Source organism: Podarcis tiliguerta (assembly GCF_965153285.1).
Source record: "Podarcis tiliguerta genome assembly, chromosome: 12".
NCBI classification, from domain to species: Eukaryota; Metazoa; Chordata; class Lepidosauria; order Squamata; family Lacertidae; genus Podarcis; species Podarcis tiliguerta.
Window position 1 is genome coordinate 11,720,462 of NC_139545.1, and position 27,101 is coordinate 11,747,562.

The window sequence follows — 27,101 nt, forward strand, 5'->3', positions numbered from 1 at the left end:
GCTAGACAGACCAAGCAAAGGTTGCCGGGCAGCTTTTGAAAAGATTAAGAGAACCAAGCAGTTTTAGAGCTCTCGCACAACAAGCCACAGATAACTCTCCCAAAGAGACCGTGTTTGGGTGGAAGAAGGGCCTTTGTAGCTCCATGGCAGAACCTGCTTGGCGTGCGGAAGGCCCCAGCTTCAGTGGCATCTCCAGGTAGGGCTCAGGGGAAGACTCCCTGTCTGGGACCCTGGAGAGCCATTGTGGTCAGGCAGAGCTAGATGGGCTCAAGGGCCTGATTTGGTCCAGCCTCCTTTGCCTCTCTGACTTGCTGGGCCTTTGGCCTGGTTCTGCAGCCTGGCACCTAGATGTTGTCCTCAGGATAAGTGGAGAGGGTGAGCAACAATCCCTCACTCTGTCTATCTGTCTGTGTGTGTGTGTGTGTGTGTGTGTGTGTGTGTTAGGCCTGAACGCCCTGCTTCAGAAAGAGCTCAGTGTTCCTGAAGCCGAAGGGTCGGCGGCTGCAGTTGAAATGCTTCTGAAAGAAGGCAGGGTCTCCCTTTTAAGCCCCATTGTTCCCCTCTCCCCTTCATATTTCAGTTGTACCTTCAGCAAGTAGCACCCCTACACTGTCATAGCTGTCAATTGTCCCTTATTTGGCGGGAAACTCCCTTATCCCAGTGCTGTTTCCTGCTGCTGTCCCTTATTGATGATGTCCCTTAAATTTCCCGGGTTTCAAAGGAAGCAGCTCATCTCCCTCCCTCCCTCCCTGCCGGCCAGGGAGGAGGGAGGCTCTGACTGTGTTGCTTGGCTGCGTTGCTCACCCAATAAGGAGTCTAAGAACGACTGGGGGGTGGAGACTTGCCTGGGGACTCACCTTTGCTCAGCGCTTCCCAGAGGAGAGGTGATGGTGGTTTTCCTTGCTGCATCCCCTTTGCCGGGTTGCTGTGCTGTGGGAACCACCGCTTGAGGCTTCGTTTGGCTGCTGGCTGGGCTTTCTGCCTTTGGCTCGGAGGGGCTCAGAAGTTGAACACACCTGTGCTCGGAATCGGATGGATACGTCATTGATGGCCCACTCACCCTTGCTGGGGAAAAGGTCTGTCTGGAGCAGTGGCACATGGTGGGGGAAAAGGAAAGGAGCTGGTTGAGTACAGTGGTGCCTCGCAAGACGAAAAGAATCCGTTCCGCGAGTCTCTTCGTCTTGCGGTTTTTTTCGTCTTGCGAAGCAAGCCCATTAGCGGCTTAGCGGATTAGCGCTATTAGCGTCTTAGCGGGCTTAGCGGATCAGCTGATAAGCGGCTTAGCAGATCAGCTGTTTAGCGGCTTAGCGGATCAGCTGATAAGCGGCTTAGCGGCTTGGGAAAAAGGGGGGGGAGGAAAAAATCCCCGCAGGAACTCGCAAGACATTTTCGTCTTGCGAAGCAAGCCCATAGGAAATTCGTTTTGCGAAGCACATCCAAAACGGAAAACCCTTTCGTCTAGCGGGTTTTCCGTCTTGCGAGGCATTCGTCTTGCGGGGCACCACTGTACAATGGCGGGCAGCGATCTCGTGGGGGGGGGCTTTTGGATTTGTTTTGGAGGCTCCTTCGATTGACTGTTATGGGGGAAAGGATAGAATCATAGAATCATAGAGTTGGAAGAGACCACAAGGGCCATCGAGTCCAACCCCCTGCCAAGCAGGAAACACCATCAGAGCACTCCTGACATATGGTTGTCAAGCCTCTGCTTAAAGACCTCCAAAGGAGCTGGTTGTCTAAAATCCCTTATTTTGGCTGCTGATCCCTTATTTTCGAGGCTGCTGGTCCCTTATTTTCAAATCTGTAAGTTGACAGCTATGCCCTACACTGTGTGCGCACACAACACAAACACACGCGGATGCCGTGGTGCTGTCCTGGTTGCTCTGCTGTCATTGAGCCTTGAACTCTTCCATATCATCAGGGCTGATGCCTTCTATTCGGCAAAGCTTACAACTTAAGTCTTAAACTGACTTATAGGAACAACTTTTAAAACTTAATCTACAAAGATAGAATGAAATAAAGTGGTTAAAAGCATGCATATACCATAAGAGGTCCCATCTGCGCTTGGGGTGGTGAAGGGTTAATGTCCCCGTCCCCCCCGCCGCCCACTGATGGATGTCTCTGTCCTCATTTTTAGGCCACTGATCCAAGCTGATTTCGTCTCCCCTCCGATGACCCTCAGGAGCAAGAGTCGAAGGAGGACAATGGCTTCTGGCGAGTTGCTGGTGTTGCTGCAGCATGGGGTGTCTCCCATGATCTCCGAGGTCTGGCAGGGCTGCAAGGCATTCTGGGAATGGCCTGCCCATCCCCTTTCCTCCTCCTCCTGGTGAGAAGATCTGGTCACCAGCTGGGTGAAAGGCAGCTGTCCTCCTTCTCAGGGGTCCCTAACCTCTTCCCTCTGGGCTCCCTCTTTTATTAAATACATTTAACAACAACAACAACTTCCACAAGTTGTGTGTCTCTGCTTTGCCTCCTGATGTTTGATGGATGAGATGTTGACATGCTTTTTGCAGAGGTTTTGCGGATCCCAGGCTACTACTACTTACATTGTTTTTCCAGTAGAGGCCACTGTTTCCTAAGCCGATTTAACATTTAAATGGCAACTGGCATTTTTCTGTAGCGCTTTCTTTCAGGGTATGGTACTGTGTTTATCTATGTTTTTGGCCTTCGTGTGCTGAATATATTTGAGGAAATGCTTTATGCAAGGCTACTTACTTTGAGTAACAGCCTTCTTTATCAGAAACTATTTTGTGCAGACAGCTCAGTTCTTAAGAGCCACTAGAGGGTGTTCCTTATCTATTTAAAGAGGTTTGCAGATTCCCCAAACAGCATCCTTATGTTTTTAACTGCACTGAAAGTGATCCTTAAGCTGGGCTTCTTCCACCCCACCAAGAAAAAGCCAAGGACATTGACTTAGATGGTGGATAGTTAGGCAGATCCTTAAGACTGTAATCCAAAACCGTACTAGAACACAGGTTTTTTTTTCTGAGGAAACTCACCACGAAGTTAGTGTTAGTTTGTTTATTGTGCACCCCCACACACACACACAGAGAGAGAGAGAGAGAGAGAGAGAGAAAGGCTAAATGTAAGATGTGATTAATAAACTCAAGCAGACAACTATCTGGATTAGAAATGGCCACAACTTTATTGATTACTGATATAGGTGAATTTTTGGCTTAGGAATTGGGTGTACAGTGGTACCTCGGGTTAAGTACTTAATTTGTTCCGGAGGTCCGTCCTTAACCTGAAACTGTTCTTAACCTGAAGCACCTCTTTAGCTAATGGGGCCTCCCGCTGCTGCCGCACCGCTGGAGCACGACTTCTGTTCTCACCCTGAAGCAGAGTTCTTAACCTGAAGCACTATTTCTGGGTTAGCGGAGTCTGTAACCTGAAGCGTATGTAACCTGAAGCGTATGTAACCCGAGGTACCACTGTATAACCATTCCAGTCCTTCCCAGACAAAATAATAATAATAATATAATTTAATTTTTAAAAGGTAAGGGAGCTTAGTTCCCTTGAGTTCCTGCTCAAAAGAAACAAACAAAAAACCCTTGCCAGAACAGAAGCCCTACTGAACACATTGGGACTTGGTTGGAATTACAGGGCCTGCTGTAGTTGCAGGGACTGAAAGGGGAGAGACATGTTTTACTGCAGCTGGGGCAGATGAAGACATCCGGTTGTGCTAATGCTGGCTTCTAAGGTGATCGCAGGGGCCTGGGGGCTTCCACTCTATGTGAACTGGCCCAGGTCAGCCCTCATCCAAAAACTGAGCCTAAACATGAGCCAGAGGCATGTAGAGGTTACAGTGTTGGGCTAGGATTGAGGAGACCTAGGCTGAAATCCCCACGCAACCATGAAACTCACTATCTCTTGGCCTGATTTATCTCACAGGGCTGTTGTAAGGATAAAATTGGGGGTGGGGATTTTGATTGCTTTGACCTACGTGGTGGAAAGTTGGGGGTGTAAGTGTAATAAAGACATCAATAAATGTAACTGCATTTACGTAAATTCTTACCCTAGCCCCTGTCTTTCCTCCTCCTGTTTTAGCTGCTCCAAGCACAAACTTGGGTCTATTGCCTATTTTATTGCAACGCTTCCCATTCCATTTCCCGGATTGCAACAACATTGTGTTTCGTCAGCTGGTGCATTTGAATACAAAGCTTATCATATATTTATGATCGGAGAAATTCTCTTGTTTCTTTCATTGTGGCTTAAGGTTCTGCCACGTATAACAGCGAATTGCTTTTTCATTCCTGTTTCTCAGGAGTAAGTAGAAACAGTCGGCTCCTACTGCCTTATGAATGCCAGAGCTTGCTTCAGCCACAAGATGGCAGGGCCAGCTCTGTTTTACGGCAACATCTGCAAGAGTCGCTTCAGAGCGGGATGTTATTAATCTTTCAATAACTTGCTTCCACCTCTGTATGTTGAAGCCTAGATGTGTGTGTGTGTGTGTGTGTGTGTGTGTGTGTGTGTATTAAGGGATGCGGGTGGCGCTGTGGTCTAAACCACTGAGCCTCTTGGGCTTGCCGATTGGAAAGTCGGTGGTTTGAATCCCCGTGACGGGGTGAGCTCCCGTTGCTCAGTCCCAGCTCCTGCCAACCTAGCAGTTCGAAAGCACATCAAGGTGCAAGTAGATAAATGGGTACCGCTCAGGTGGAAAGCTAAACGGCATTTCCATGCGCTGCTCTGGTTTCGCCAGAAGCGGCTTAGTCCTGCTGGCCACATGACCCAGAAGCTGTCTGTGGACAAACGTCGGCTCCCTCAGCCAGTAAAGCGAGATGAGCACCGCAACCCCAGAGTCGGCCACTGTCAGGGGTCCTTTACCTTTTTATATATACAGTGGTACCTCGGGTTAAGAACTTAATTCCTTCCAGAGGTCCATTCTTAACCTGAAACTGTTCTTAACCTAAAGCACCACTTTAGCTAATGGGGCCTCCCGCCTCCGCCGTGCTGCCGGAGCACGATTTCTGTTCTCATCCTGAAGCAAAGTTCTTAACCCGAGGTACTATTTCTGGGTTAGCGGAGTCTGTAACCTGAAGCGTCTGTAACCTGAAGCGCATGTAACCCGAGGTACCACTGTATATTACTATATATATTTGTGTGTGTATGTGTGTGTCAATAGCCCTTAACAGCTTTTGGTGTACAGGCAGGGCCAGATTTAGGTTTGATGAGGCCCTAAGCTACTGAAGGTAATGAGGCCCTTTATATGTCCAGCTGTCCTTTGTCAACAACAAATTGTTGTTGTTTTTTGTGTTGAATATATGCTTTGTGGTAATTTATGGACCTAATAGGTATCTAAAGCCATTCGCACATAACAAAATAAGTATTTTACTTGCATCATAGGAGCCTACACAAAACAAAACACTGTTGCTGTATGTAGGTTTTATTTTATTTTATTTGTTTTTTTATCTTATATTGCGGAAATGTACACCCAGTTTTTTACCCTTTAATTTTTTGGGGGGGCCCCAAGAGAGTGGGGCTCTAAGCTATAGCTTGTTTAGCTTATATGTAAATCTGACACTGTGTACAGTGCATGTTTAAATATTTTGGATCGTTACAGACCACAGATTTCATCTCTGCATAGCTGTCGCCAAAATATTGTGGGATCTCATATGTGCCATGAGATCTTGACAGAACCTATCCTTATTGCTTCATGGGTGCTGCTGCACAACCCACGTAAGGGAGTCTTCGGCTGCAGGGCAGTGGTGGTGGGACACCACTTTCCTGTTTTGCCTCAGGCAGCAAAATGGGATGTGCCGCCCCTGCCTTCTGCTGTCTATGATGATCAATAATCCTTATGAAAATGTCCTTTGCTGTATATGGCAACACTCCCTAGCCTATCAATGTTATTTCTCTCTCTTTGTGTGTGTGGGGGGGAGAATCTGTTCATTATTATTATTTAACCAGAAAAGGAGGGAGCTGATCAATTTACAAAAATAGCCATACATATAAACATATAAACATACATTTTTTCTGGGGTACGCAGGGGTACTCATACCCCTAAACATTTTGTGAATCTTATTAAAACTTCTTGCTTAAACATCCTAAGTATCTTCAATAGTTTTTGTACATGTTTCATTGTGTTTTTAATATTTTGTTTGGACTCAGCTATATAGCTACAAATAAAACGGTTTAAGTGTGTTTTAAGTGCAATATACAATGTGACACTAGATGGCGGTGGTGAGCCTTGTGGAAAATTTAATGTATTTTTTAAAATGCTTTTTCAGAATGGTTTTTTAAAATGTGTGTAGATTCCACCCCAGAGTGGCTGGGGCAACCCAGACAGATGTGTTGCATATAAATAAAATAAGAATAAGAAGTATTATTAAAGTACCCTAAAGATCTTAAACATCTAAAATATTTAAATATCTCTGCTTAAAATAGCATATATTATTGTATACCAGTATTCTATAACTCTTTTCAACAAATTGGACTACTGAATCCCATTTGCTTAAAAAGGGTGATAGCCAATCAAGTGAGAGTAGAGCATCTGAATTAATGTGAATTCCTTAAGTCCATTTATTTCAGTCGGTTTACTCTGAATATGAGTTAACTAGAAGTTGTCCTATTTCTTTATATGCCATGTGTTTTCATCACATCAACTCAGTGTTTCTTAGCTTGTTCCTACCACTTGCCACCTACTTTTATGTTGCCTGGTTTAGAATCTATCTTCCAATATTTAGCATAAAGATTCCTTGCAAAACAGGTTGTACCGTCTGCACCTGAATTTTCCTAGTGATCCAGTAACCTTCAGTATAATTAAAAAGGCACAATAGTAGGTCAACAACTAAATTTATGAGTTAAAAAAAATTGACTATAATTTTAGCCATTCACATGGGACGCATGTGGCTCTATGGGTTAAACCACAGAGCCTAGGACTTGCCGATCAGAAGGTCAGTGTTTCGAACCTCCGTGACGGGGTGAGCTCCCGTTGCTCGGTCCCTGCTCCTGCCAACCTAGCAGTTCGAAAGCATGGCAAAGTGCAAGTAGATAAATAGGTACCACTCCGGCAGGAAGATAAACAGCGTTTCCGTGTGCTGCTCTAGTTCGCCAGAAGCGGCTTAGTGATGCTGGCCACATGACCCGGAAGCTGTACGCCGGCTCCCTCGGCCAATAAAGCGAGATGAGCACTGCAACCCCAGAGTCAGCCATGACTGGACCTAATGGTCAGGGGTCCATTTACCCCTTTATCTTTTTATAGCCATTCACTAATATTTCCTTACTGTCTAGCATTCCAACCATAAATGAAAAAACAACAACCACCCAACTCCTATTTTCTTCCTTTTGCTTATAGGGGCAGCATTTGACACCCCCTGTCTAGCTTGTCACTTTACTCTTCCATGGTAGCCAGCGTAATTGTATTGACATTTTTAAAGCAGCGTTCCTTCTACGTTTTCACCGCTCAAAATGTTGAGCCTTTCCCAAATTAAAAAGAAAGCAAGAAAGATCACCTGGTGTCTCTTCCTAGTGCTGTGTTACTTCAGCAACAACTGATATACCTTTGAAAAAAACCTTAATCTCATTTCCCCACCCCACCCCTGCTTAATTGTGACTAGGCACTAAATACTAGATATTTTCCGGATAAAAATGTGTTTATTGGGAGAAATTGGCACAAGGCAGATGGATTCCCATAAGGATTTTGTGCATGGTTTATTCGTTTGTTTTTACAAAAAAGGGGCAAATTGCTGCAGAACTGTGGAGGACTGGATTTAAAATTGGAAGCATGACAGGTTGGGAGGAACCAAAATGGACAGATTCATCCATCTCTACTTACTGTCTTCCCCTTTCCTCCTTCCCTCCTTCCCTTCCTCCCTCTTTCCCAAAGGAAGGACCAGTCACTATTGCAGAGGCCTGAACTGGCCACTTGGAGAGGGCTCCCACTTTCTCCCTTCCACTGCTCCATCCATTTTGACTTCCCCCCCCTCCCATTTCCCCCTTCCTTATCTTCTTCCAAGGCCCACAATTCCACCCATGAAATTAGGCTGAGAGTGACAGGTTGCCCACCACTGCTTAAATCACCCACACAATAAATTCACTTTGCAGGCACTGATTCACAATGCACCTCTTGCTGGGCTTGTTTGAAAACACTGAGGAATTAATTGTATATATTTTTTAAGTGGTGGGCTGGTGGGTGGAAGGCAAAACAGGCAGAAGCAGGGAAGACTGAATCGCCTCCTGACCTATTACCATTTGGCAGTTCTATATTCAAACAGATGGGGATAGAAAATCAGTGAAACAGCCTTGAAAGGAACTGTGCAATCCAAAAAGTATTCTGCTGGGGAATGCCAAGTTAATACGAATAGTCTTCTTACAAATGGCAGGAAATGGCATTCAAAATTGCCTTTTTTTCTTTGGGGTGCCTCCTGGTACTGACTGCTGTGGGCCCAAGTACCGTAGTGTGTTCCTCAGACTTTTTTGAATTGAATTGAGATTCCCAAGGACCAGATATTTCAAGAGAAACAGAGTGGAGTGGCAGGGATCTTTTGACTGCCAGAAGTGAACATCAAGAGAGATTTCCAAATCACTAAGGAAGAAAACCCAGAGTATTTCTCACACCCAAAATCAAATTGTTCTGGGCCAGAAAAGATCTGTTAATGCTACTGCCTAACTGGAAGTCATTTAGCTCAGTAACAGCGGAGTTTGGTTCATTCTGACCTCTACTGTATGATAACTCTTTGGGCTGGTTCCACTAGCCTTTCCAGACAGGTAAAAGGTAAAGGCAAAGGACCCCTGGATGGTTAAGTCCAGTCAAAGGCAGATATGGGGTTGCGGCGCTCATCTCACTTTTCAGGCTGAGGGAACCGGCGTTTGTCCACAGCCTGCTTTGCGGGTCATGGGGCCAGCAGGACTAAACCACTTCTGGCGCAATGGAACACCGGGACAGAAGCCAGAACGCATGGAAATGCCATTTACCTTCCTGCCAGAGCGGTACCTATTTATCTACTTGCACTGGTGTGCTTTCGAACTGCTAGGTTGGCAGAAGCTGGGACAGAGCAACGGGAGCTTACTCCATCATGGGGATTCAAACAGCCAACCTTCTGATCAGCAAGCCCAAGAGGCTCAGTGGTTTAGACCACAGCGCTACCAATGTCATGGGTTGCTGGATGGTATTTCCATGACATATTTTGATTGGCTGTCAGATTGGCAGGCTCGCTGCAAGTAGGTCTTCGCTTTAAGCGCAGGCTCCATGGTATGGGGACCTAGGCCCTTAATCACTTCTGCACCGGTGAAAAAACAGTATCTTCCTCTGCAGCTCCAAGCTGGTTGCGGGAGAGAGCACTGAACTATGTGCACTGAGCTCTCTCATCTCCATTTCCCACAAAGGCTATGGCTTTGTTCTACCTTCACAACTGGAGGCACTCTGCCCAGTTGCACTCCGACTCTCTGGTGGCTGGCTTCCCATAGGTATCTGTCTGGTCACTGTGAGAATAGGATGTTGGTCTGGGTGGACTACTGACCTGCTCCTCCAGGGTTTTTCTCGTGTTCTTATGAAAAGCTGTGCTTCTGGCGTGTAAGGACGGAGTTTCCATGTCAAAGATTCTGGCACACATGAGCCCCAGGCCCTGAGTGTTTCCTGCTCTTCCTTAAAACTATCTGACATGAAGAGAAGTACTTACCTGACAACCAAACAGATCTACAACCACAGATAAAATTAGTCACCAGCAAACTCTTGTATAGGGAGGGCCCATCAATTGCATGACATACAGTTGTCAAGTCTCTGGTAAATAAACAGAATGCCCTTAAGCTTCAGGTTTTCTAATTTGCCTCTCCCCACAATAACTAAAGTTGCGTCAGTAGTTTTCCATTTCTAATTACTGTGGTGCTATGACATCTGCTGGTACCCATCGATTATCTCATATGGATTGGGCTGTTCTTATATTCTAGCTAATCTGGCCGTAAATATCACACACGTTCCCTACAGAGATTTCAGCCCATCTGCTGCAGAAGCAGAGAGGTTAAGCGCTCAGTGGAAGAACAGAGGCAATCGAGGCAGCAGCTGAACACTGTGGATGCTGCTGAACTAGAGCCAAGCTAACCAACTGGCAGATTCCAGCATCGGTGCCTTCAACAAACTCAAGTGTTTCTTCTTCCTCTTTGCAATAAAAAATGGCCACTTTTTTTTGTTCCACAAATATTCAAGTTGGGTTTTTTTGTCCACACAGGCAGCTCATCAGCTCCCTTTGGCTGTGTTGTGCTCAGGGAGGGAGATAAAATAGTGGTCTGGTTCACATGCCACGATAAGTCACGGTATGACTTATCGTGAGAGTGTGAGAGTGTTGGCTTTCAGCAAAAGGTTTGCAAGTGCTTTGTTCCTCCCCAGTCTTTTTAGCTGAGTGCAGAATGGTAGCTAAACCATAGTTTGGTTTAGTGTGTCATCCAAACATGGGATCTTGATTTAAGGTCTTTGCTCCACAATCTATAACCATGGGAGAAACCTTGGCTGCAGATCGTGGAAGCAGATACCTTAACCACAATCCAAGGTTTGGGTGACATGCTAAGCTAAACCATGGCTTGGCTGCTACACTGACCTAAACAGCCTGGGGAGGAGATGGACAAAACACCTGCAGTCTCCTTCACAGGAATCAACACGTTCACACGTTTGAGCAAAGCCATCGTTTGGCTTATCACTATGTGAGAATGCAGCTTATGTGCGCATGAGTGTTGTCTGTATGCGTGCACACACTTTTTCCAGATGAATGTAGTCTGTTGGAAACAGGAGAAAACTAAGCAGAAACACGCCGACTTCAACTGACAACTGTGTGTGTGTGTGTGGTGATTTGGCAAGGTATCACAATTCTTACAATTCTGGAGATAATAGCTTTCAAAATAGTTGGTTGTGTTTATAGAGAGGCCTCGTTTTCCATTCTGTGCATGCACATTTCTTTTCATTCCCTGTTTTCTTTTGGGCAAACAAGTCCAGCAGGTTCTTTAAACACGATAAAAACCTGCAAAATGAGCTCATGGTGAAAGCAGGGGAAGCTATCATCTGCCCTGAACCTTGCTAAACCTATGTTTTTCCCTAAAGCTACAAAATCATTGATATCATAAGCTATGAGCTCACTGACACCAGCTGGGGATGAAATATTCAAGGAGAGCTTTTCGCTTGGCCTCAAAAAGCCTTCTTTTCCTCATCAAAGTAAGGTACGCTCTCTTTTTCAATAGAAAGAAGAAAAGGATGCGATGTCTGTGCTAAGTTACAGCCACTGGAATAGTTTCACAGACCTCAGTGGAGTTAAGAATACAGCTGCTGGTTACACAATGTCAGTATGAGTCCTACTGATTTCTGTTCCTGTATGCAGGTAAACGCTCTCCATGTAAAAAGCAATTCAGCAGCATATGTTTAGTGAGAAACATTGATTTGCCTGCGCTCTCAATGGGATGATATATGAGCCAACATGAAAGTCAATAACAGAAGCCAAACGTATGAACTTGAGATAAGCAACAGAGGGAAAAGAAAATCAATCTTAACCAGGCTGCCATTGCAAAGAAATGTTCATATTAAGGAAGGATAGAAAAGTTACAAAAGGCACTTCACTAGCGTACCTGAGACCAATTACGTCCTTGGACTATCATGGTACTGATATTGATAGAGTTCTATAGAAGATTTAGGATAATCATAGAGAAAGCATGAAAGCAAAAGTCATATTGCATGTCAGAAACAATGACTGTGGTCCAACCAGATGGATTGTGTATAGAGGTATACTCACATTGCCCCCTTGAGTATTTCTTCCACACCATCAGAGTGATTCCTACCCTTTTTGAAGAGGGAGACCGGGTTATGTTATCCGTTCTAATGGAACAGCTGCTCCTTAAAATATCGCCCCCCCAAATCCCTTCTCCATTTTGGTATTCAACCAGTAAATATCTGACATGTTCACATGCATTTCAGGATTGGTACTCTGAAATTCGGAAACTATTCTGTCAGTAAAAATCTGACTTACGTGGGTGTAGGTTGTGTTTTTAACACTTTACCCTTGACATCCTGGAATTCTTTAGCTGTTGTGTGTGCAAAAATGTGATGTTTGCTGTCTCTCTGACGCCCCCAGCCACAGTTATAACCCAATCTTTTCTTTTTAATCACATGTCTTCAGTTTGATGTGATATATTTACTTTTATGTTTAACCTATATTGTTGGTTTCCTGGGAAGGTCCTAATGGCCAATGAAAAAGATACATTTAGTTACACAGAAGAACTGATAGCACAACTCTTAGATACTTCCTCCTTTTCAACAGCATATGTATTTATTTATTTATTTATTTATACATACCCTCCCTTTTTCCCTGATAGGGATTCAATGTGTCTTACAGAAAAATAAAAGAACATCTAAAAACATGGGCAGGGGGCAAGAAAAAACAACACAATTAAATATTGATAGAATTAAATATTACGTAAATATACAGTGAAGACAGGAGTGCCTGGCGTGCTCCGGTCCATGGGATCACGAAAAGTCGGACACGACTAAATGACTAAAGAACAACAACAACAAATATACAGTATGTGTGTGTGTGTGTGTGTGTGTGTGTGTGCGCGTGTGTAAAATTGTGTAGTATCTGTCTGTCTCAGGAGACAATGGAAGAGTGTGCCTTCAGGGGTGAAGTCAAACTTTTGTGTTTTCCCCCCAAATTTTGTTATTGATTTTCACAAAATTATAAACACACTAACAAAAACAAACAAACTAACAAAAATCATAACCTTATTAAAACTAATCTTAATAACATTGTTGAGTGACTTCCTCGTATCCCCCTAGTTGAATTTCAATGCATATCATTTTAACGGTTTTCCAAATCAAAATTCTCATAAACTTAACTTATTCTCTTGACATCATTCTATCTTCCCAATTCAGCATTAAACATGTTAATTTATCACATAACTTATTTAAATCCTAAGCCTAACTGGTAATTGCAAGCTTTTTCCGATTAATTTAACTTAACGTATTTAACTAAATTTCATCCATTCTTCCTGGTACTCCTCCTTGTTCTGGTCGCAGACTCATCCAGTCAGGTTGGCTAGCTCCGAAAAATCTATTGTCTTCACCTGCCAGTCTTCCACAGTTGGCATTTCTTGCATTTTCCACTTCTTAGCTAGTAAAATTCGGGCAACAGTTGTGGCATACAAAAATAATTTAACATCTTTTTTGGGCAATTCCAAACCTGTTATTCCAAGAAGAAAGGCCTCTGGTTTCTTAATAAACGTATATTTCAACATTTTTTTCAATTCATTATAAATCTTTTCCCAGAAGTCTTTCACCTTGGGGCAGGTCCACCACATGTGATAAAAAGTTCCTTCTTTTTCTTTACATGTCCAACATAAATTATCACAGTTATGATAAATCTTTGCTAGTTTAACAGGAGTCAAATACCATCTATACATCATTTTCATTATATTTTCCTTTAACATTGTGCATGCAGTGAACTTAACCCCTTTCTTCCACAATCTTTCCCAATCCTCAAACATTATGTTATGTCATACATCTCTTGCCCAATCTATCCTCACTGATTTAACTTGTTCATCCTTTGTATGTCACTCCAACAGTAACTTATACATTTTAGACAGATTTTTAACTTTAGTATCCAACAACTCCGTCTCCAACTTAGATTTTTCAGAAGCAAAACCGTTTTTCTTATCTAATTTATACAATTCATTAATTTGGTAATAATGTAACCAATTTAACTTATCTTTAACTTGATCAAATGGTTTTAGCTTGTATCCTTCTTTATCCTCCAATAATAAATCTGAATATCTCAACCATTTGGTATCCATATTTAACTTTTTCTGGGCCTTTGCCTCCATTGGTGAAAGCCATCTGGGCGTCTTCCTTTCTAAAAGGTCTTTATATTTTATCCAAACATTGTACAACGATTTCCTAATTGCATGATTTTTAAATGCATTATGGGCCTTTACCTTATCTTATCATACCATAAATATGCATGCCATCCAAACACATTGTCAAATCCCTCCAAATCTAATACATCAGTATTATCTAGTTGTATCCACTCTTTAATCCAACAAAGCACTGCTGCTTCAAAATAGATTTTCAAGTCTGGCAGGGAAAATCCCCCTCTTTCTTTAGAATCTGTAAGTAATTTATATTTAATTCTGGGTTTTTCCCCCTACCAGATAAATCTAGATAAAGCTTTCTTCCATTCTGTAAAACATTTCACACTGTCTATAATTGGGAGGGCTTGAAACAAAAAAAGCATCTGTGGCAACACATTCATCTTAACCACTGAAATCCGGCCCATTATTGACAATTTTAAATTTGACCATATCTCCAAATCTCTCTTGATTTCATTCCATAATTTCTCATAATTATCTTTGTACAAGTTCAGATTTTCCCCAGACAGATTCATGGGGTGAAGTCAAACTTTTGGAGAGTTGTGGCTGTAGAGATTGATGCAGAAGAGACATGTTTTGTTGCAGCTGGGGCAGATGGAGGTGTCTGGCTATGCTGACATCTGTTCTTTCTGCACTCCTAACAGCAGTCATTCCTTGCCTGGTTCCTGCTATGGATACATGACCTGAAAAGAGAGAGAGAGAGTCTATTAAAAACATACAGTGAATTACAATAAAAACAGCATAGCATCAGCCCATTCGTTAAAAGCAGTCAGTTCCCCAAAGCCTGTTGGAAGAAGACCGTCTTCGCTGGCAGAAGGACAGCAAGGAGGGAGCCAGTCTAGCCTTTCTAGGGAGGGAGTTCGAAAGTGTGGGAGCAGCCACCGAGAAGGCCCTGTTCTGCATCCCCACCAAGCATTCCCGTGAAGATCTCAAAGATCTCAAAACACGGGCAGGGTTGTTTGAGGGAATACGGTCTTTCAGGTATCTTGGACCTAAGCCATGTTGGCCTTTATAGGTCATAACCAGCACTTTGAATTGTGTCCCAAAGCAGACTGACAGCCAGAGAGGCTGCTGCGACAAGGGGGTCATATAACTAGTCCCAGCTAAGAATCTGGCTGCAGCTCTTTGAACCGGTTGAAGTTTCTGAGCACCTTTCAAAGGCAGCCCCACACAGAACACATTACAGCAATCCAAATGATCATACCTAATGCATCAGTTCTTTGAGATAAATATGAGCTCTTAATGAAATGAAAATGAAAATATGAAATATATGAATGAAATATATGAAATATATGAAATATATATGAAATCTGAAGCACAGAGGGATTATTGCAAGAAGAATCTTATCCCAAGAGGTTTGAGGTTTCTAAAAGAACAAGGCATGTTTCCATTAAATGAGGAATTTAAAAATAAGTGGATGGCAATTTTGAGCAAATGATTGGCCATTTGTCATGGATGCTTTAGTTGAGATTCCTGAATTCCAGGGGGTTAGACTAGATAACCCCTGGGTCCCCCAACTTTACAATTCTATAATCAATTAAAAAAATTAAAAGGGGACTAAAGAGATTAAGAAAGAACTTAAAAGAAAAAGGGATAATATAACAGCAGATCTAATCAACCACATGAGCTCATCAAGGAGTCATATAATAATTAACCAGAATGAAAGGCCTACAATTAAAAAAAAAATTCAGAGGGATTTTAGAGATGATTAAGAGGGTAAAGTTTATAGCTGGAAGAAAAATAAACTAGAGACTCATAAGTTAGCAACTTTCAAAAAAACAGTTGGAAACAAACCATGAGGTAGATACTGTTAATAGTTTCCCCCTCTAATATTAGGGATGTTTCCACCTGTGACTCATCTTGTCATAACAGAACAAAACACTGACATGCGAAAATCTTAAAAACCATCTCATTTTAATCTATAGTTGAATTACAAGCATTATTTAGGAAAGTGCAGAGATGCAGTTTTTCTCAAGGGTGCCAATGGACTCAGTTATACAGCTGCAAATAAAACAAATTGTGACACTAGGCAGCCACAGTGAGCTACAGAAAATTTAAAACATTTTTTGAAAACGATTTTTTTAAAGCATTTTAACGATGTTTTTAACATGTGCGTAGATTCCACCAATGTTGCAAGAATCAACTTTTTGATTCCTTTCTATTTTATCACTTTGGAAATGTTTGAAAACCAACAAACCATTTAAAAAAAAGAAATTCCAGTTTATTTCTACGATTGAAAGGAGTGGGGTTGAGTCCCACCACCAAAACAGTGACAGTTTGAAAGGTTGCAAGGATTTTAGCTGGGGCAATCAGAATAAGATCCACTATTTGACTATTGACTCAAAGCCCTAAAATGTATTTTATATAATTGACTTTTTACTTCTATTCTTTGTATATCATATTGCTGTTTTATTGCTATGGCTGATGGCTGACGCAAATAAAGATTCCTTCATTCAGTGACAGTCCGAAAGTGGCCCCAAATATATTGGATATGTTATAATAATTGCCATCGGTTACGCACAGTTATGGAATGTTGTTTATAATTTTTAATCTCGTCTCATGGCTTCTCTAAAGAAGAGCTCTATGCTTGTTGAAATGAGTCATGCTGGTTCTGAGTTTGACAACAATACGATTCGATTTTCGGGGGACGGGCAGTTTTGAACCTGTATTTTTGGAACAGAAGCAAGTGGAAACCTTTCTTTTTAAACTCGGATTTTAAATGTAGGAATGAAATGTTCTCTCGTGAAGAACTTCTGCAGCGCAGGCATACTATTTTCAGCCCCTTCGTGCTGCAGGAGGAATCTGTTCATTAATTCCATTTCTCCACCGCTCAATAAGGTTTCATTGTGATGACTGGCTAAGGCCACAGAAGAATGCAGCCCCTCTGCTTGGGTCTTGGCTAAATGGGAGCAGCACACAATGGAGTTTCAGGGACGTTGTTGTCGCAAAAGGGAGATGGGAAATCAATATGTGGCAGTCGCTTCAAAATTGGCAGCCCCTCTGTGTCCCCCTCTTGCTTTTCCCAGAATCAGGACTGAAAGAGAGTCTGAGCCCAACTCAGGTACACCAGCATCACTTTCAAATCCAGGGCCAGTGTGACAAAATGGTTAGAGTGTCCTACCTGGAAGATCTGAGTTCAGATCCCCACCCAGCTATGAAGCTTACTGGGGGACCTTCAGCCTGAAGTTCTGAAGACCACCGTTTTTAAAAACATTCTGTTGGCAATCTTAGAAGCCAAGACCCAGGTTTAGGGCACTGGCACTTTTGTGGGTGAATCACAGCGGAGATTTAAAACTGCAAAAAATGCAGCAAATAAAGGCATGTAAATATAGGCTGTAAAACCTTTAAAATGTGAATTCCAAAGTATCCTACTTTAATAGCTGTTGGGCTAGCTTCCCTAGCACAAAGGCAGACCACACACCTGGTAAATTATAAAACGGTTTACTTACAAAACTCTTCAAAGGTCAGATTCATGTGCTTTTCCCATATGGCAGTCCAAAAAAAGTGCACAGGCAGTAAAACGTTGCTTGGTTACAAAATGGTAAAAGTTCCTAAACCATACGAAAACACTAGTTTCAGACTTTGTTCTTATCTGGAACAAAAGCCATGCAGCTGGAGGGAGCAGTTTAGAGCTTCTCAGACACAGAATTCACATGTAGACTGAGTACAACAGAAGACTTGGTTGCCCATTTTCCCCCAAGGTGAGGGGAAGTGACATAGGCTAAGCTTGGCAGGGCAACTTACTTTATGGCATTTAACCCTTTCATGTATTAATTAGACTAAAGCATGCTGATTATATCAGGCTGATTACTCTACACATTCTTTTCTTTTCTTTTTGTACATAATTTTATTAAGTTTTCTGTTTACAATTTAAAATACTCATTTTACATCCTTAAGATATCAATGCGTTCCCTTCTCTTTCCATGGTTGATTTTGCATATCATAAATCCCTGCATATTTTACAAAAACATTCAGCATTCCATTATTGCATCCATCATAACTTGTTTACATGGTTGAATTTATCTTAATGCCGCCAGCATTTTCAGATGTACACAATTGTTTCCCATATATTCAATAGATGTTTTCCAATCTTCTTTAAATGTATGTTCTTGTTCTCTTATTCTATAGATTAAGTCTGCGAGTTGTGCACATTCTGTCAACTTAAGTTTTCCATTTTGGGGCTAACAAAACACGTGCCACAGTAGTAGCATACATAAATAACCTCGGGGAGCACAGGTATAAGCCAAACTCCCAACGCTCTAGGGTGCATTGGCTCCTCATCAGAGATATGCATATTTACTATATCCACCAAATTTTAGTATAATTACATGCTCTGTGAAGAATTATGTTCTTTTGTCTGTTCTGGACATCAGTTCCACTGCCCATAAATAAAACACGTGAAGAAGACTGATTCAAAAGTTGGGGGTTGCCAACTCTTTTAGATCTATGGGGACATTTAATGAGTGTTCCTTAAAGGTAAAGGTAAAGGTACCCCTGCCCGTACGGGCCAGTCTTGACAGACTCTAGGGTTGTGCGCCCATCTCACTCAAAGAGGCCAAGGGCCAGCGCTGTCCGAAGACACTTCCGGGTCACGTGGCCAGCGTGACATCGCTGCTCTGGCGAGCCAGAGCCGCACACGGAAACGCCGTTTACCTTCCCGCTAGTAAGCGGTCCCTATTTATCTCCTTGCACCCGGGAGTACTTTCGAACTGCTAGGTTGGCAGGCGCTGGGACCGAACAGCGGGAGCGCACCCCGCCGCGGGGATTCGAACCGCCGACCTTTCGATCGGCAAGCCCTAGGCACTGAGACTTTAACCCACAGCGCCACCCGCGTCCCTTTCACTAGCCTTTCCCTGAGTGTTCCTTACACTAGCCCTAATTTTTCAGCATTGTTAGCCTTTGTTAACAAGAGATGAAATAATTATAAAATATATTGTCATCATGGTGTGTTCTAAGAAACATGAATTATTAGATTACAAGAGGGGTGAGTAGTTCCTTCCCAATCATAACTTTCTATTCCCTTCCAGATTAGTCTTGGCAGTTTGGATAATGAAAATGTCAAAATGTGGAAATCAGCTGCCTTTAGGTTAAGAAGGTACATTATTACAGCTTGTACATTGTCACCATTAATTGAAATTGAATTCAGCAAAGGGGGGGTCTTCATTTCATCATGGCCAAATTACAGTGAAAAAACAATAAGAATAACTGGGCTGGGGAGAAAGGTAGAATGCGGAAACAATGGCATGGCTGACACAGAGCAGATTGATGAATCAGTAAAAATAGCATTTCAAAAGAATTGGATTAATATCTAGAAAATAGGTTGGTGGATGGAAGAGAAGCTATTCTATTCAAAGATTTTGCTGTATTTGTATGCCACATGATACTGGTTCCACACTTGCAAGGAATCAATATTTTAGCGTGACCACCTATTTTTTGGAACTCCCTGCCAATGGATATTAGGCAGGTGTTAAAAATATTCATACATACCCACACTCAATCCCACAGATACTTCCTTTTCCCACCACCATCCCTCACCCCTCACCCCTCACCCCACCCTTGTGTTAGACTTCCAATCTACTCAATTGCAATTTCTTTCCACTTCTATTACTTTCTTTCACACACTTTTAAACCAACTTTCTACTTCTTTTTCTTTTTTTAAAGGATTGTATGAAATGTATTGAAATATACTCAGAGTTGCAAAGTGATTTCATGCGCTTTATTCAGCTCATAGTGGTGAGGAGGAATGAATGCAAGTCCCCTCAAAGTATCTGCTTTATATACATTATTTACACAATGGGCTGCACACGATTGGCTAATTCCAGAATTCTACTGTAAGCCAATCAGGTTGTGGATTCACTTCTATCTGGAGCATGATTCGGTGGTTCCTGCCAACCAATCATACTGCTGCATTGTTCTAGGACCAATCAGACTGCTGCCTTTTGGATCCTATTGTTCTAGGACCAATCAGACTGCTGCAGTTTGGATCCTATTCAACTCAGTACATAACATGCATGTTTGTATGTTTGTATATTCGTAACATGTATGTATTAATGTTGAATTATTTTAATAATAAAAATTTAGTTTATTTTTTTTAAAAAGGATATTAGGCAGGTGTTTCCATTGCACCATGTTCTCACTCTCCGTGGCGGAGGAAGGGGTGTGTGGTGGGGGTGGGCCACCCTCGGTTTCACCACTGAGGTGAACCACTGGGTTTCATCACTGAGAGGGTGACAAAATGCCAGGCAGCACTCACCCCAGGGCCCACAGTGTGCCTGAGTCACATGTTTCTCCTGGGAGAGATGCTGTGGCTTGGGTGCATACAGGCTCCGTGGTGCCCAAATGGTCTGCCCACCGCCTCCCCTCAGCTGTAGGACGGCTGAGGGAACAGAGGCAGGCAGGCTCCTAAGAGGCCCCATGGAGCGTCCTGCCCTCGCTCGCCCCCACGGGCTGCTGGCCCCACCCCTGGGCGCAGGGCATGCGCGCCACCCCAGGTGCCCAATCGGCTTGCTCCACCACTGGTATTCATATCAGTTGAAAGCATGTGGATTTTTTTTGGGGGGGGTCCCTCAAAAACCTGCATGAACATGGAATGGACTTGCCTGTCTGCTCATGTGCATAAGACGTGGATCAAATACTGTTTCATCCATCCAAAGCTCACGACATCTCTTAGTAAGGCTGAGAGAGAACCATGCCAAACCGAGAGTGATTTTTCTCCCTTCAAGAGAGTCATTTATACATCCTCACTCCACAGAGCCTGGGAAGAAAAACCAAAGGCTACTTGTTGTTCTTGTTGTTGTTTAGTCGTTTTGTCATGTCTGACTCTACGTGACCCCATGGACCAGAGCACGCCAGGCACTCCTGTCTTCCACTGCCTCCCGCAGTTTGGTCAAACTCATGCTGGTAGCTTCGAGAACACTGTCCAACCATCTCGTCCTCTGTCGTCCCCTTCTCCTTGTGCCCTCCATCTTTCCCAACATCAGGGTCTTTTCCAGGGAGTCTTCTCTTCTCATGAGTCTACTTACTCCCTTTCAAAGTGGAGATTTGCAACCAAATTCCTTTGTCCCATGTTCAAAGGTAAATATTCAGCATTAGAGCAGAGAATATTCACAGTTCATTATCAGCTAGTTAAAATCCAGTATGCAGCCATGGAAAAAACCAGAGTTAGCAATGCACATTTAATCATTCTTCATTTCAGTGTCAATTAAACGATTGTACTTAACATGGACATCAAAAACGTTTGCCCACCTAGTGTCAACTAACCAAGGAGCAGCTAAAAGAGAAACAGAGTGGAACATATAAGCAACTAAAACTTCAAGGCAAATAATATTAAACCAGCCTGAAACTGGGGCCAAGAAGTCACAATGTGCAGAAAGACAAAGGCATAAGATTAAGTTTCCGGACATTGCAGAATGATAGAAAGCACTGGAGACCTTTTGGGAAATGATATACAATGAATTGAAGAAAATGTTCCATCTAACATTTGTTAAAAAACCTGAAGCATTTTTGTTAGGGATTGTAGGGAAAGACCTGCCAAGGAAATTGAAATATATTTTCATGTATGCAACAACGGAGCAAGAGTCTTAACAGCACAAGGATGGAAGAATGAGGAAATCCCGACTAAAGAACTATGGCAAGAAAAACTGGTGGATTATGCAGAATTGGCAAAATTGACACACAAACTACGGGACAAGGATAACTGTGACTTTAAAGATGAATAGGAACCCAGTACAAAGTACTTAAAGAAGCAACGAAATGAACTGGACCCCTTGGCAGGTTTTGAATAAACACTCGCAAACTTTTATTGATAACAGCTAGTTAGATAAATTAAGGATCTATATATAATTTTGTAACACGCAGAGAATAACATTTGTTGATAAACCAGAGAGAGGAGCTGAGGGAAGTCGGGGGGGGAGGGGAGGGTTTATTTTATGGGGGGGAGGGGGTGAAATTAAGGATGATATGTTTTTTGATAAAATGTCTTGTTGAAATTCCTAATAAAAATATTTTAAAAAGAAAAGAAAGGAAGCACTGGAGACCACAGTCTTTCCAGAAATGTGGTAATGCTCCCTAGAGTGTCCAGTTAAGTGGGCCATAACAGCCTCATTCATTTAGGATGCCCCCAAAGAGAGACCCACTAGCTTACCGTCTCATAGGGCAGCACCAGAGACTTCAAAATATGCTGAGCAAAAATTTGCAAAGCAGAAATGTGACAATGGAGCAACTGATCATTTTCCCTCATGGAAGGTGGTGGTGGTTCAACAACAATTCACAGAGCAGATGTACAAGGGCTACTTGATTAAATATCCTAGTTACAGGAGACTCCTAAGGCTCCAAACCCCACAACAGCACAAACCAAGAACAAATCCAAAGTTGTTGGTGTTTTTTCTTAAAAAAAATCAAAATATATAAAAGTCGGTTCATAACAGGCCCATGCAGACGTACAAGAACGAACCGTAACACAGAGAAAGCACATGCTAACGTTTGGACCACATTGAACACGCCATCAAATTTAGGCTCAGCTGCCTTCATAACTCCTATGCCATGTAACAAAATAAGATCATAACTCTTGAGACTGCCTACCAAAGAACTGAGTCCCAGGTGGATGAAAATTCATTCAGAGCACAAATCTGATTTCATTGCACTAGAATTAAGATATGTTTTGAGATGGAATACTGATCTTTCAATCTGTAGCGGAAATGGCTTATAACTGAAGGACATTCTTTTAAGCATTCTTCTGTGATATCTTTCTCTCTGCGGGATTCTGGTCCTCATTAACAGAAATTCATCCTTTCCTGCGAGGGCTGTTCTTTTTCAAAGCTGCCAGGGGTTTGCCCTTTGTTGCTTAGTCGTGTCCTTTAGAACAGTTTATGTGGAGTAGTCCAACGGAGTCTGAAGTTTCAGACATGAAATACTTGAAGCGAAGTGGCGATTTTTAAAGGGGGGGGGAGGAATTCTGTCTGGTTCATTTCTGCACAAAGAGTTGCACTTTCAATAGCGCTATTGCTTTAAACTAAAAAATTTAAAGCAGGCAAAATTCCCTGTCCACCGGTCCACCTGTCCATCACCTGGCTGTAGAAAGAATGTGCAACAAATGAGCAATGATAAAAGGCACTGAGAAAGCAGCGATAAAGTACAACTTCAACAGAGGTGTAAAAACATGCACAGATCATAATGTCTTGACAGCAGTTAACCAACAGTGATTAAATGACAGCTCATTATAAAGGTTTTTTGTAAAGCTCATATTAAAATTGCACAGACCCTTAGGCCCAGTCATTCATTTAAAGCAGTATCACACCACTTTAAACAGTCATGGCTTCTTCCCCCAAGGTATGCTGGGAACTGTATTTTATTAAGACAGCTGAGAATTGTTAGGAGATGCTTATTCCCCCCACAGAGAGCTGCAATTCCCAGAATCCCTCAGGAAGAGGGATTGGTTGTTAAACCGCTCTGGGAATTATAGGGGAGGAGCAGAAAAATTGAGGTGACCTTGATGTCAGCAGGACAACAGCTTCTGAACAGGAGCAATCTGACCCATCACTTTGGATGTTGTGTGCTGGGGTGCACAATTGAGAGCCTTCCCCAATTAGAATGTATCTTCATTGCATGGGTCTTATTCTTTTTATATATATATATATATAATTTTTATTAACAGGCCAATCAAATCACATTAATTCCAAATCACATTAGTTCCAAATTATACAGCCAAATTTTTTAAAATTTCAAAATTTCACAGTTCTGTCCAGTTCTGTCCAGATAGTCTCCTTATTATTTTCCTCATCTTCTTGTTGTAATCATATATTCCTTTCTTTGAAATCTCTGATAATCTTCACAAGGGTTGAAAACAAACATGTCCTGTGTGGATTTTACACTCTCCAGGAACCATATCACGTAAAGGACAGCCGCCATTTCCACACCTCTGTAAACAATATTCTTACAGTCTGTCTGTCATTTCCACCGGCCTGCGAAACTATATCTCGGGGGGGCCCTGCCGGGTCAAATTGACATTCCATACATTCACATTCCGATGACCACGGTCCTCCTCCCCCCGTCCTCCTGTAGGCAGGCCGTCTTGACGAGTCTATTTGAAACTGCGTCACAAAACTTTCCTTCTGTTCCCGATTCTTGGGTCTTATTCTTGAGTGTCAGATGACTCTTGCTTTCCATGCATGACGTGGTTGGATAGGAAAACAGAACCTCCACCCTTTCCTTTTGGTTAACTTTTTATCCCTTTTGTCAAGAAATCAAGAAGACCCCCCCCCCCGCCGCCGCCGCCTTCTTTGCACTCTAGCCCAATTCTCAGAGATGTGAGGATCTCTCCAAATTGGCCTGGAATTTCACTTTATGATAAGTTCAGGGCAACCTGGCTGTCCTCCTCTCTTGCTGGAATCATTAATCATCCAAAGGCTGGAGGCAGTAGCAGTCCAAGCCATTTAGTGCTGAAGGTCCAAACTGATCCTTCTGGTAATAAGAGATCATCACAACCGATGAGGGAGGCCGGTTGCTGTGTATCAGGAGGACTGTTAAATTGAAACCGCTCTCTACCACAGTGATGAAAAGAGAGGCCTTATAATGGTGCCTCTCTTTCTAGCACAATATGTAAGTAGGGTTAAAGGATATGGAGGAGCGGAGACCATAGTGTCCTCATAGGAGAAAATCTGCCAGCAATGGTTGACATAACTAAAAGTATTATTTGACTGCCCTTGTAAAGTTAAGTTTCAACGTATTTTATAATGAAGGATGAAAGCAGTGCTTCACTTCAGAAAACCACAATATCATATAGCCAGAAGAAGGCTTCAGAACATCGTGAGTCAATACATTTTGAAATGATTCGTATCCAGAAATAGATCCGTGGCTCTTCTTACCCATCATTTCTTCTTTCTTCTTAAATTTGGCGGTTGGCTATTTCAGGATGGTTTTTAATTAAATTGTTTGGTGCTGTGTCATCGCTCCGCTTCTCCAGATTCCACAGTGGGCAGCCTTAAAATATTCTCTCATTGCATCAAACCAAGGACAAGAAGAGCAGCTGCGACACAAAAACATCACGGGGCAGATGGGAAAAACAGACAAATAGACCCTACTGAAAAACAGGGTATGAAACAGTCATATCCAACATATTAATGCCCCAATGATTTGAGCAGAAGCAAGCAAAGCATTGTTATTTTTTTACTAGCAAAATACCCATTAAGCTTGATAAATGGAAAAGGGATGGTGAATCTCAATTAATTCCTTAATTCTACCACCCTGTACCCCACAATCCTGACTAATGTCATCCCTGAGGCAGAGCAAGGACTGATACCATGGATTCCCCCCCCCCCATCTCTGACACTTTCTTCTGTCCTCCTTGATTTAGGGCCAAACAAGACTTTAAATATGTGAATGCATTTGATACAATTGGGTTTTCCTTAACAGTCGCGTTGGGGGGGGGGTGGCCAGGATTTTGATGATGGCATAAAGGAAGGAGGGTTATATTTTCCCTTTATGCCGCAGTTGTGATCAGTACCATTCTCCTAGGCACCAAAGTTAGGGCATGTTGAATTTGGCAACTTTCAAAATTCCAGAACTGAGGGGTGCTAAACAGTTGTAACATGACTTGGGTATTCAAAATATATTTTGGTTAAATTAATATCATTTAGTTTTGCTTGGTAGGTAAAAAGTGTGTAAAATAGCAGAGAAATAATTAAAATGATTGCCCAGTACTTGCAGTTGTGTGTTTGTTTGTTGTTTAGCATTACCTGACATTTTCAGAAGGTGAAATTTAAATTCTTTGGTTTTCCGAAAGCTGTTTATGTGCTTCTCCATCAAAAATGGACTTACCAGGCTAAATATTTCTCTTCTTCCCATATCTATATAGCATAAATGAAACTCACATTTTATTTGTAAAATGCTACATTTAGGTAGGCAGGAGGGGAAACCCACCAAATACGTTTTGTGCGCATGGAAAATGTGGTTGAGACTTTCTAGTATCTTCCTTAAGTTTAGCAGTTAAATCCATGTGATGATCAGTGTTCCCTCTTGATCCAATAACAAACATATCCATAGTGAAGTTAAAAGGAAATAATAAAAGGTAGAGGACTCCTGACAGTTAAGTCCAGTTGTGAATGACTTTGGGGTTGCGGCGATCATCTCGCTTTACTGGCCAAGGGAGCCAATGTTTGTCCGCAGACAGTTTTCCCGGGTTATGTGGCCAGCATAACTAAGCTGCTTCTGGCGAACCAGAGCAGCACACAGAAACGCCGTTTACCTTCCCGCCGGAGTGGTACCTATTTATCTACTTGCACTTTGACATGCTTTCGAACTGCTACGTTGGTAGGAGTAGGGACTAAGCAATGGGAGCTCACCCCGTCAAGGGGATTCAAACCGCCAACCTTCTGATCGACAAGTCCTAGGCTCTGTGCTTTAACCCACAGCGCCACCCGCGTCCCCGAAGTGTGTGTAGTAATACTCTAAAATTGCAGCCTTCGAATGAGTTTTGGCAATAAAAGCTAAAGGTCATGCAAATCAATCAGTAGGTTCTGTTATTAAGTTTAAATTTCTGGTATATTTCCACTTCTTCTTTTTTTAAGAATGCGTTTGTTATGTATTTTTAAAACTCACATAAATAATTTTTGCCATGCTGGTAATTTAACTTGAAGACGCATTCTGCAATGATCACTCATAGGATTATGAAGTTGCGCATAGTCTCCTTAATAGAACTACTTTTGAAGGGCTCATTCCCAGAGTGGGGGCGGGAATCAGTGCTTAACTCTCCACCTGGGGCATCATTTTGTAAACCAGACAGAAAAATATCTCAATGAAAAAGATGAATGCAATTACTGAGGATTGATGACCTCATGACAGCTATTGGGACATATCCTTGGCTGTTGGAACAGCATAGTCTGTAGCTCACGGTCTTTATGTCAGTAACTAATAGGTAAGGAGTGGGTTTATTTAATCATAGCTAAAGAGATGCTTTTTGTCATGAAATATTAAGACTGATATTTATTAATACTTGAAGAACACTCTTTGGTACCCAGCCCTTGAATGTGTCTGCATTAAATGAACCATTTAAGACGTAGGTTAAGGAAAAACCTGCGGGTCCAGGTTTTAATAATATTATTATTAATAATAATAATAATAATAATGCACACCGAAAGCACTTCCCTTCAAAGAATCCCAGGAACTGTAGTTTATGTCTACAGAGCTACAATTCCCAACACCCTCAACAACCTCAATTTGCACCCTCTCATCACCAAGAAATTGATAAATTGTCAATGCAGAGACAGCTTCCA